Below are 13,493 nucleotides of genomic sequence, written 5' to 3' on the forward strand. Positions count from 1 at the left end.
AGTGTAGGCTAAGGTAGCCTATTTGTTTTGACTCTTCTTTGGCAAAAGGAAATCTAGCTTTAGCTTGCGGCTGTGAGCTTGAGCTCTCAGTGCCTGCTGCAGATGTTTGTAGTGCTGAGGTAGATTTAACCCAAAGTCTTGAACGTACCTCTCTTCATCTGCTTTTACCCTTTTTCCCCCCACTTTTTCTCTCCAAAAGTGACTTGATTCCGTTTCTTCTGATTCACATTTCGTACTCCTGTTCTTGTTTGTACTCTGCACTTTCCAAAGACCTTAAAGCACTTGTCACAAAGCCAGGAGGCTTAGAAATCTCTCAAGGCTTGAAGTCAGGTCCTTGACACAGCCAGTAGCAACACTAATCCTTCCTTGCTATAATGCTCCAGCAATAAATAGATATGCTACTGGTCTGAAGTACAGTGTCAAGACTGTAAGAAATAAGGTATCCTGGTTTTGAATAAAGGAACAAAGAGGCTTAGGCTTCATAACCGTGAAGATATATAGGAAAGACAATGGCCAAAAGGCAGGGGGAAAGGTGTTTTGAAACCTTAGAAAATGACCCAAAACAAAATATTTTGAGGGGAGAAGGTAGTGGTGAGGCATAGGGATGTGACTTGTAACTACAATGCAAAAAAAAGATGTAAATGCTGGTTCCACAGAGAATAGGCACATGGAGCTACACTGACTATAGGAGCAGGCATCTCCTGAGAATCTCTGCTAATGGCAAGGAGCAACGGTTAAGTGAAGATGTGTGAGGAACCTCAGCCTTTTCCTGAGTGAGCTTTGCTGTGTGTATGCCTCTGCTAAAGTACTATAGCTCTGAGATCCCTATTCAGGAGGCTCTTGGGCAGCTTCACTGACTTCTTGTAATGCAGTATAACCTTTTACTAATCCTGTTTTTCACTAGAACTGGTCAAGGAAGGACTTCCATTTTGAAAAGAGGAAGTACTGCTGTTCCTCACCCCCCCAACCCCCCATAACCCCAGCTGAAGAGGGAGTTATGTTTGTGTATTCCCTGCTTTCCTAACTACCTATCTGTGCTCCTGGAACAGCCGACTTTCAACAGAAGGAATGTTAAAACGACCTCTCCTGAATTCAAAGACAAGCTAGCAGGGAAAAAAACCCAAAGAAACCACAAAAACAGACCTTCAGTTGCACCAGGAAGGAGTGAGGCCCAATTCGTCATCCTGGAGATCAGCAGATACCTCATTGTACAATATAATGACGTGCCACACCATGCTTTTTCTGGTTTTAAGGATTGCGATGTTTCTTTCCCCTGTCTGCACTGGCAGACAGCAGCAAGAGCCTGTTGGAGATTGGCTCCTTTCAAGGCAATGAGCAGCTCCATGTTGCCTGTTGTTTAGTGCCATCCGTCTGTATTTTGCAGGCTGGTTGGAGTGTGAGAGGCAGCACAGAAACAGGATGACTGTGGGGAGCTCTTCTCTTTTTTGTATCAAGTGTAAATCCTTCAGTCACAAAGAGACCACAGTTACATAGTCTCCTGGGTAACACAAATGTCCCTTACAGCTCATGAACATGTATAACCTATAGACCATTTTGGACAATAACTATGATCTGGAATATGACCAATGTCAACAAGGAGGTAGGGTGACATTATCATACTTTATTTGAAGATTACTTCAAATGTAGTCTGTCTTGAAATCACTAAGGTTATGAACCTTCTGGAGAAGTATACACCGGCCAGTAGTATGCTTTGCCTCTATCCCATTTAATTGCCATGGCCTTTTCAAACACCAACACTGAAAATTTTTTCTGTGATCTAAGTACAGGACATGTGTTCAGGCTCTGAGGCTTCATAGGACTATGGTAATAACCAAAACATAGTTTTTATTGCATTCTAAGTTGTCATTCTGATTTTGCTGGGTTGTGAATCATTGTTGAATATCAGATAAATCTACCAAACCTTGACATGTAGAGGAAAAATAGCCTCATTTTTGATAAAACTCGAGATTTTCCATTTTGCAGCTTCATACATTTAAACCAAGTTGTTCTATTGCTTTCATTATAAATAAAACAGCTTCTCTGTCTCCTGGCAAGCAACACATGCTTCTCCCCTCCTTCCCTCTCCCACAGGGACTAACACTTTGATGGGAGCACGATTAGATATTAGAAAAAGACGAGGAAGCTTGCTAGAACAGAACCAATGTCAAGCGAATGTAATAAAAGGCCACACTGCTCACATGAAAGAGAACAAACAGGTACTTCATAACATAGCTGAGACACACCACCTTTTTGCTTGCCTATTCAAAAGCAGCTAGTGACAATGCAGTTTGTCTTACATTGAACACAGACCAAAATGCTAACAAGACGAAATAACTGTCAAATAATGAAGCCTGTGATACAAATAGTTAATCTTATTATATTCCTCTTCAGTATTTATTTCTGTTACAAATATTTACAAAGAATTCCCCTTGTAGAGTACTAATAATGATGAAATACAACTAAAATTGCAACAGTCTATGAGCGGTATTAGTGCAGGATAGGATGGGACTAACACTAACTGCAGAATATATGCAGTGACAGCTCGCCTTTGAAATGAACTATTTGATGGCATGCATGAATTTTAAGCTATAGCTTGCATCTGGAAGTGCTGGAAGTATTTCCTCACAGTAAGACATTCAAGTCTCACAGTATTTCTAGTGCATAGAACTGAGATATGCCCTTCACATCAGTTGAAGACAGACAGACATTTATGAACAGAAAATCCTTCTTTTTTGAAACATCTTTAATCATAATCAAAATAATTCCTCTCAGAAAAAATATTGTTCACACTTAGGAATTAGCGACAGCATTTAAATTTATGCTGTATCATTAAGCTGTCCCCAGACATTAATATTCATTTATATTTTATCTTCACTCCTCCATAACACCCAGAGGTTATAGAGTCTGGCATGCTTCACTTGGTGATTTCCAGACTTTTTATCCTTCAGGCTCATGTCACCTCTCAGAATTTTTGTAGGCAACCATGCATCTTCAGCACAGTTTTAATCGGAAATATTGTGAAGGTGATGTTAGCCCATGATCATCTGCAGACCACTTGACACAGTCTTGCAGAACACCAAGCTTTGAAGACAAACAGTTCCTTGGGATTCATTTACAGTGTACAAAGAGTAATTTCCTTTAAAATTCAGAATGACATTATTTGGTGGGTAATAAGCAACACCATTATCTCTGGAACAGGTCCCTGTTCAGGATGCATTTTACAGTCGCTGGAATGATGCAGACCAGCAGGCTATGAATGTTGGGAACTGTTTTAAATAAATTACACAGTTGCTGCAGATAATATAATATTATCTAACCTTGGTCATTTGGAGAAAGATTATTCTGAATGCACAGTGACATCTTAAGAAATAAACCCCAGAGCCGGGTTCCAATACCCCCAAGTTTAAAAAATGGCCACATAAGACCTACTGTACGCCGGCAAGAATATCCACAGAGAAACAGTGCTCTGGGTCTGCAGAATCCCCGTGCTTATCTTTATTAGAGCGTGTCCTATCCACAGGTGTTGTACCAATTTCTGCAGTCATTGGCTAACACTCATCTAGAGCTCAGGAAACCTTGCATAGGCTATTACCATTAATACTTTTTAGAGGTGAGTGAAAACAAATTACAGCTATTCCTAATGAAGAAATGAATCAACATCAAACAGCTGTCATGACAATATTCCAAGTCTGAATCAATTAATGTCACTACATTCACTCCTTGACAGTACCTGTGCCAATATCTGTTATCTTAGCCTCCTGTCACCATAAAGTCCTTAATCTAAGCTTTACCCACACTGCGCAGTGTACTGTTCATTGCTTAAGTCTTATACATTTGCAATCTCTTTTTCAAGCACAGGAAACCACCGTGAAAGTAGGTATCGCAACTCTGCCATAACACAAGAAGATGAGAACTACACACGAAATTTCAAGACAGTTTATAAGGCATGAACACTGCTTATTTGACAAAGGGTTATGCAAAGGAAAACATGACATGGAAAATACCAGGCATGTTCTTGGGAGAGATAAATCACAGAATCACAGAATGGTAGGGGTTGGAAGGGACCTATGGAGATCATCTTGTCCAAACCCCCTGCTTCAGCAGGTACACCTAGAGCAGGGGGCACAGGGCCATGTCCAGGCAGGTTTTGAATGTCTCCAGAGAAGGAGACTCCACAGCCTCCCTGGGCAGCCTGTGCCACTGCTCTGGCACCCTCAAAGGAAAGAAGTTTTTCCTCATATTCAGGTGGAACTTCCTGTGTTCCAACTTGTGCCCATCGCCCCTTGTCCTGTCATTGGGCACCACTGAAAAGGGTCTGGCCCCACCCTCTTGACACCCACCCTTTAGATAGTTACCAAGCATTGATAAGATCCCTTCTCAGTCTTCTCTTCTCCAGGCCCATTTTCCAGGTCATTGATAAATATGTTGAACAGCACCGGACACAGCACAGACCCCTGGGGAACACCACTAGTGACAGGCCTCCAACCAGACTCTGCCCGGTGGTCATGATCCTCTGAGTTCTGCCATTCAGCCAGTTCTCTATCCACCTCACTGTCCGCTCATCCAACCCACATTTCCGAAGCTTACCTATGAGGATGTTATGGGAGACAGTGCCAAAAGCCTTGCTGAAAATGATGTAAACAACATCCACTGCTCTCCCTTCATCTACCCAGCTGGTCACACCATCGTAGTAGGCTATTAGGTTGGTCAAGCATGATCTCCCCTGGGTGAATCCATGATGACTACTTCTGGTAACCTTCTTTTCCTCTACATGCCTGGAGATGACCTCTACGATGAACTGTTCCATCACCTTTCCAGGAATTGAGGTGAGGCTGACAGGCCTATAGTTTCCTGGGTCCTGCTTGCCCTTTTCAAAGACCAGAGTGACATTAGTTACTCTCCAGTCCTTGGGCACCTCTCCTGTCCTCCGTGACCTTTCAAAGATGATGGAGAGTGGCTTAGTGACAGCATCCACCGGCTCCCTCAGCACTCATGGGTGCATCCCTTCGGGGCCCATGGATCTGTGAGGATCCAGTTTGCATAAAAGATCTCTGACCCAATCCTCTTCAACCAAGGGGAAGTCTTTCTCCAGATTTCCCCTCTCACCTCTGGGGGCTGGGATGCCTGAGGGACAGCCTTAGCAGTAAAGACTGAAGCAGAGGCGGCGTTCAGTAACTCTGCCTTCTCTGCATCCTGCGTCACCAGGGCCCCCACCTCGGTCAGCAGCGGGCCTACAGTTTCCCCAGTCTTTCTTTTACTACTGCTGTATTTGAAGAAGCCCTTCTTGTTATCTTTGACACCCCTTGTCAGATTGAGTTCCAGGTGGGCCTTGGCCCTCCTTGTCGCATCTCTGCATACCCAGACATCGTTCCTATATTCCTCCTAAGTGGCCAGTCCCTTTTTCCACATACTGTAAACCTCCTTCTTCCATTTGAGTTTTCCTAGAAGCTTTTTGTTCATCTATGCAGGTCTTCTCGCTCCTCTGCTTGACTTCTTCCTTATAGGGATGCACTGATCTTGAGCTTGGAGGAAGTGGTCCTTGAATATTGACCAGCTCTCTTGGACTCACGTACCTTCTAGAGCCCTAACCCATGGGATTGCTCCAAGCAGGTCTTTGAAGAGGCCAAAGTTAGCTCTCCTGGCCCAATGTGGGGCCTAAAAGGACTGTTATGGTTTAACCCCAGCCAGCACCACACTGCCGCTCACTCACTCCCCTCCATGGGATAGGGGAGAGAATGAGAAGAGTAAAAATAAGAAAACTTGTGGGTTGAGATAAAGACACTTTAATAGGTAAAGCAAAAGCTGCATGCACAAGCAAAGCAAAATAAGGAATTTATTCACTGCTTCCCATGGGCAGGCAGGTGTTCAGCCATCTCTAGGAAAGCAGGGCTCCATCCCAGGTAACAGTTACTTGGGAAGACAAATGGCATCACTTTGAACGTCCTCTTCTTCGCCTTCCTCCAGCTTTATAAACTGAGCATGACATCATATGGTATGGAATATCCCTTTGGTCAGCTGTCCTGGCTGTGTCCCCTCGCAACTTCTTGTGCACCTGGCAGAGCAAGGGAAGCCAAAAAAGTCCTTTACTAGTGTAAGCACTACTTAGCAACAACTGAAATATCTCCACATTATCAACACAGTTTTCAGCACAAATCCAACATAGCCCCATGCCAGCTACTATGAAGAAAATGAACTCTTATCCCAGCTGAAACCAGGACACCATACACACCCTTGAGGTCGTTGGTCTTCTGATTGTCATCTCGTGAGGCAGCTAAGGCACCTTTGTTGCTGCTCTGGTTGGATGGAAATCAAACTTCTAGATAGAAAAGAGTTCCCTGGAAGGAATCTGTTGTGGTTTAAGGCATGACTGCCATCTTCCTTCCCATTCAGATTGGCTAGAAAGACTGTTCAAGTGAGCAACAGCACTGCTTATTTTGTATTGTATATTCCCCTACACCTTCTTTGGCCAAAGTCTCAATATTTCCTCACATGGATTATCACTGAGTTCAGTATCAGCACTGCCTGAAATAGTGTGAATGCAGCCACCAACCAGCCTTCAGAAGGCCACTCTGGCCCTCCATCAACACATAGCTACAGCACGTAGCTTTGAAACCTTCAAGTTTATCTCTGACCTTTTGATCAACCTGAGTAAATACAGACACTATGGCCAGCCCAGTACTACAACACAGTTTGCACTAGCACTGCAATCTAGAAAACAGTTTTATGCATCATGATCTAGGTGCATGAAAACTGTGCTGGCTTTCCCCAGGAGACGGCAGAAGAGACGGTTTTACGAGTTTGACTCCTGGGTATATAAATCAGTGGCTACAGGCTAGCTTCTGCAAGGTCACTCACCACTGACCATCGGACCAAGTCTACCGAGTACAGACCCTAGCAGCTGTGCAACGGAGTGCTAATCCATCCTTTGCAACACCTGTTTCTCAAGGGAATGGTATTTTGTAATGCGGTAAATGCCAGTGTTCATGGGGATATGGGTACTGACTGCCAGTTTAAAAGATACAAGTACACCAGAGAATCTCACTTCAGAATATATTCCCCCATTAGGCGAGCCTTATGGTTATACGATGTTTGCAATCCCAGACACTCCTACGAAAATATCAGGGTTTGGTTTTTTGGGTGGTTTGGTTTGTTGTTTGTTGTTTTTTTTTCAGAAATACCACATATATTTGCTAATTAATCATAGTGTATTTACCTTGCTTATCTCTACTATTTTTATTGGTCACTCAATCCCAGATGAAATACTGACTTCTCTAATGAACTCAGGGTATTTGAAATCTCTAGCCAATATTCAAAAGGCCATTTCTTTCTGATATTGTCTATATATATTCTCCAGGTATGAAAGTATGCAAATATACTTGGTTTATTAAAATCTTATATTGGTGCTAAGGCATTTATGACTGTGAATTTGTAAGATCTGATTGACACAATTGCTTCAATTGCTTCACTTGACTGACATAACATAAAAGTCACACTTGTTTGCCAGAAGAATTATCAGATATTTCTTGTACCTCTGTCCAGGTATCTCTGTATAGGTACCAGTTCTGGAAACCTGTGTGGCTTAGACAAAAATCTGTCTAACTTCAGTGAACTGCCTGCACACATTAATATTCTTTTAATCTAAACTCATGCATTAAAAAACCAGTTTTTTCAAACACAGGAATTTTAGAATAGCAATAAAAACCAAAATACAAGCTTTCAGAAAACAGTCCTTGATACCAGTATGAATCTCTCCACTGACTCCAACAGTCCCTGGAACAAGATCACAAAATACATTGGTGATCAGCAATATGCTAAGCAAAAAAGTGTGGCAGAAGTTGCAGATGGTTATAATCTAGTTCCTCACACCACAGTGTGCAATACTAAAAAAATCCAAACAGTGCAATGTATTTTATGACTTATCTCCAAACTGATGGAAAGACATAGCAGATGAATCAACCCGCAGCTGAACGAGCCATATGCACAACATAAACAAGAGGTGCAAACGGCGTTACTGCATTCAGAAAGATGTCTTAGTAGTTTCCCTGACTGATATAGTTATATTGCAGATACATACAGGTACCAGGAATAAAGACCGCGAAGGTTCAGGCTCACTCAGCAATGGTAGAGAATGCCAGGGCACCAGAAGAAAACAATGCAAAACAAGACAGACCAAAAGGACGTTAGGGAAGCAGGCAAGACTTCAAAAAGGGTAAGACTCAAATCAGTACATGGTCTGATCCCAGGACATCACTTGGAGTTCTAATAGAACATTTAAAATAAAAGGATGCTTGTCTGAACAAGCAAAGCAGATAGAAATAGTTTTGCTGAGCACCTATTGCAAGTGCCTGCATACAATGTGTTAAAAATGTCTGATGCATCACCATCAGTACCAGCCATTCTCCATCAGGGCATGAGAGAAAGCAATGGCCACTGCATACAGAAAGGAGGCAATCAGTCAAATGCATGCAATGGCTCAGGACCAAGATTTTAATCCCAACATAAAAGATACAGAAGGCTCACCTTGATTTTTTCACCCATCTGCTGTGAAATGGTCATTGTCAGAAGATGAAGAATCAGTGCAGTTCTTCGCTCAAGCATGCAAACAGTAGGGTCAGGCATTTGAAAACAACAGACTTCCATTTTCACACCGCAACCTAGATGGTTGATGATATTCTAGGTTCTAGATGATGTTCTGATTCAAAAATATAGTTCATGAAGATAGAGCTGGGACCAGGTGAGGTCTTTAGGTAAAAAAGTTGCACTTGGCCCTGACAACTCCATCCAATGCAGTCACCAGCAACAAGAAACTAAATCTCCTTGAGCAGAGGAATGGGGCAGAAACAAGGTTCCCTGGTGCCATCCAGCTGTTTGCTCTTTGTAAAGTAACAGCATTTTAAAAGATCTTGCCTAGCACTGACATCCTCCAAAATTTACCTTTTGTGAAATACAACCCACAGTGACACTGGCTACCTCATGGAAACAAAATACTGACCATGAGAAATGTGAGATAAGACCAAATAATATTTTTACCTGAAAACTGTTGTTCAGTGTCTGTATGTGACAGTAGTTAGAATTCTGATGCACCTAAATTAAAAATATTTTTATTTCTTTGAAACCAGAAAGAAGATTGGGTTCTGCGGATCTGTAAACACAAAGTGAATCTAGCAGGCTCATTTTGCAGAAAACAAACATTTGACTGATGCTGGCTGTTCAGTAGAGAAGTGCTAATGTAAGCAAAATACATTTGCAAGTTAGGCTTATTAAAATACCCAAGTGTTTCAAAAGAAGCAGGCACTAAAATGGAAGGCAGTAAGCAAAGACAGACGTAAATACTTAGAGAGACAAAAAATAGCAGGAAGCTAAATTGAAAAGCCCTGCTTCTTTAGATCCAGATTCTATGGATTTTAAACTATTGTACATCTGGTAAGTGGATACATATGTCTTTTTTTTTCATTCTCTGGAGGAGGTTTGTCTTTTATGGAAATGAGTTACAGGAAGCATACAAGGTAAAGTTGATGAGGAGCTGGACTTGGGCATTTATAGGGTAGTTACACATTTTGGAGAAAGCTGAGGCCTGAAAGAATGAAAACTGTATACAACAAACATAAAAATGAATATGGAAAATTTACACACAGTCTCAAAAAAGAACCAAGTCATGACCCCAGAGGATTTAGCACAGAAAGATTTAGATTAAACTCACCACTTTGCAATGTCAGGATTTCGAGTGTTTAGAAAACACAGAGTCCAAAGGGCAATTATAAGATAAAAACTTGATTCTGGTCCAGCATACAGCTAATGCTGTTTGTGTCTATGGGTGCTTAAAATCTGTGCTATGACATTAACAAGTAGCAAGCCCTCAGTCTTCCTATGTAAAGGTTTCGCCATGCTCATTCAGGAAGCTGTATCAGCTTTGCTTTAGGGCACTGAAGGGTGCTAATGAAAGGCACAGAGAATGAGCAGGACAGCAGAGACCTTTGCAGAGGTAGCCTTGGCCCCCATGGAAGAGCAACGAGACAGTTTATCTTGCTTGCTGCTCACACAACCTCCTGCTGCTTCTCAGGAACAAAGAGAAGATCCTATGGTCTGTACAAAATAAGCCAAGTGGTAAGTTTCCAGGGAAGATTTGCATTGGTTTTCCCTTTTGTTCTAGGTTATTAGTTAGCACTTCTCTCACCTTCACTGAAGGGCTCTATGAGTAGCTCTTTGCTGCCTAAGTACATACTTGGAGTGGGACTTACTTCATTAGTTCTAATAATTTGAAAGTTTATCTAGTCTAAGTCAATAATAAGAAAAAATAAAAGGCCACCTGTCATTATTCATTAAGAAAACATTTGATATGAGTGAGAGACATAACCTGTCTCTACAGGAACTTTTCAGGTTAGGTTATTGGTGAAGGACATGGGAGTAATTTTTGTTAAAAGGATCCAAGTGTTTTATTTCCTCATGTGTTCTGAGTTATGCCAATGCATATTACACAGGGTACTGTCTGTTTAAAGGTATGAGAAGGAATTTCACTGCTATCACCTGTTTTGCATCTTTAGCCTTTGCTCATCTACTTCAAGAGAAAAATTGAGCTCAGACAGACTCTAGACAAGGGTCAGAAAGCTAGGCATTACATAGCAAAGGCTTATTTTCCATTCAGAATGTATGTATTCTGGTCACTGCTTACAAAACACTGATTTTTGGAACAATATACTTCGATTGCAAAATTAAGTCTGGCTCTGCCTGAAGCAGGGAGATACTCATTGGACTGCCCTCTGCCATTCCATGTCATGCCCTGCCTGGCGGTCTTGTTTATGGCATTTAAGATTTGGGTGAACTGTAGGGCTTGGGACCACCTTATTCAGATTAGTTCTCCAGCCTGGACAATGGGGACACCAGTGCTCCACCTTTCCATGATGCACACATGGAGTTCAGTTTAGCTGCTGCTCTTGAGATTTATTTTTTCTTTTCCATTTTGTTACCTTCTAAGAGACTTTAATTTTTCTAACTCCTTTCCATCTACTTAAAATGTTGCTTTCCATTCTGTCATCCTTGTCTGTATAGGTCACCTGTGGACCTGTCTCGTAGGACTTCTGCATAGTGGGGACCGGCATTGCTTGTGAATGAATGCGAAGTGTCTTTTGAAATCAGTAAAATCCATGTCACAGATACCATGGCAGTACCAGGCACCTCTGCCAGATCTGCATGCTAACACCAATAGCAAACCTGGTAGTAGATTTCTTTTGGAGAAAAATTTTGCAAAAAGAGAAAACCTGCAAAAAGGGAATTGGACCAGCCTGAACTGTAGCTAATGGTCAGGAAGACATTAGCATAGCGCAGGGATGAGCTTGAAATCGGGAAAATAATTTATGCTAGTTAAAGGTTTTTCCCCTGCTTTTCCTTTGTTGGCTATATTAGTAAATATGGATATTCTTGTATAATGACCATAATTGTTATTAACCTTTGATTCAGAACAGTGGTTACATCAGTCATATAGTTGTAAAAGCAGGCTCAGGACAAAGAGTGGGAAAGGCAACTAGAGACTATGAAGTAGGGCTAGCTGGGATGGTTTGAGACATCACATCTACTTTCCTCCACTCCTTCTTGGGGTTTCATCACACAAGCAGTTGTGATGAATGGGTTCCCCGTGAGATCTAAAAAAGGGACATGAGTTTGATGACTCATTGTGTTAGAGCCTACTTGGCCTCCCTCCGCAGAATGGGAGGCTGCCTCCACATCCAGTTACAGGTGCTTTGGCCAGGAGGATCCTTAAGCCTAAATAGACAAAGAGCTAATAAGAAGAAAGCCAAAATTATTTGGTGTTACAATGTTGTGGTCTAGAAACTTGTGCACTTGTATTTAATGATCATGGTATCAGTGGAGACCTAATTTTGCTGGTCTTTCTGACTAACCTGAAAATACTCAAAGCAGTTTTCACTCAGCTTTGGGGCCCTGAGGGCATGACCAGTCCCAACTGTCCCTTGGCAGCCCCTTGGGGCTCCCTCCACCCTGACTGCGGCTCAGGACCCCATGTCAGGCCCCTGGTGTCATCAGCCCCTGCCCCAGCAACAGTACAGCTGGGCTGGTCTCCAGCTCCCCACAGCCCTGCCATGCCTCCCATGGGCCTCACTGAGCCAGGCCCATTCATGGGCCCACAGCCTGGCTCATCTCAGCCTGTCCCCGACCCAAGGATGTGCCCAATGCTGGGGCTGGGGCTGCCCCAGTGCCCTGGGCTGGGGCGGTGGGACGGGCCCAGGCTGCCAGGGCCTGCCCTGGCATCCTCCCATGGGAAGTCCCCATGGTCCCAGCCCCCGGCCTCAGGGTGTTGCCAGCCTGGCTGCGCCATGGCACTCAGACCCTTGTCTGTTCTTGCGCTATGGCTCTGTGTGCTCACGAGTAACGTGTTTACATTCACTCATTGCTTTTACTAATGGGCTTAATCTTGTAGGCTTTATATTTAATGATCAGTCTTACCTTGAATGGAATCTGACTGATAAAATATCCAATTTTTGCTTATTACCTCTAGATTAATGTCAGACTGTTGTACATTGGATAAAAATCTTGACTATTAACATTTAGCCTCTCCAGTTAACATTCACTGCGAATCAAGATACATTTTGGTCATGACTGATGCTGCCGTAGGGCAAAGGGACAGACTAGACAATCTCCTGAGACTCCTTGCAGCAGTTTTCCTTTATTGGAAAGCCTGGCATGGAGCTTACACTCATTTAATTGTATGGCATTTCAAAAGCACTGGTGTGTGCTTTCAGAATTTCTGCACTGATTTCTTTAGGGAAATTTGAAATTATGTAAAATATATGTTTAAAAATTAGTTTAAAACATGTCTGTCTTCCGTACCATCAGTATTCAGCAGACACAAAGGTGCTAACCAGAAGAATGGCATGACCTGGTTGCAGACTAGAGAAGTAGCAAGCTATGTTCACCCTACCTTCAAGGGATTCTCCACCACAAACCAGTAATGAAGTAAAAGCACCAAATTCACTAGGTGCCTGAAAGCACCAAGTCTCAATGTATGCTCGTGACTGATGGAAGATGCAATCTCACTCTTCACAACCAAGTTCTATGTTATCTTTCTCTTTACAGTTTCTCTGCATGTGAGTGTAATGACCTAAGGCTACATCTAGACTTACCTGTGGTCTTGAACCTGAACCTCTGACCATCAAACAGCCTAAAACCTGTTGGGTCCTTGTGCCCTGACCCCAGATATGAAGGTCTGAGGACCCACTGTGGTGTGCCATAGTGTCCATCTAGCCTATGGGCATGGGTGTCCTCCCTGTGCAGTAGGGGACGGTGGCAGTGGTGGGGAAGGGTGGGAGGCAGGATGAACACCCAGGGCTCACTGACACGGACCGAGCACAGTGGGAGATTTCATCCAGACCCAAGAATTTAGAAGAAATCCTGGCTCTGATCGTAATGCTGTCGCTGAATTACCCTAGCAATGCAGGTGCTAATACAGCTTGCAGGAAATGGAGGAATCCATTCTGCCACCT

This window comes from Phalacrocorax carbo, chromosome 1, assembly GCF_963921805.1.
Source record: "Phalacrocorax carbo chromosome 1, bPhaCar2.1, whole genome shotgun sequence".
NCBI lineage: Eukaryota > Metazoa > Chordata > Aves > Suliformes > Phalacrocoracidae > Phalacrocorax > Phalacrocorax carbo.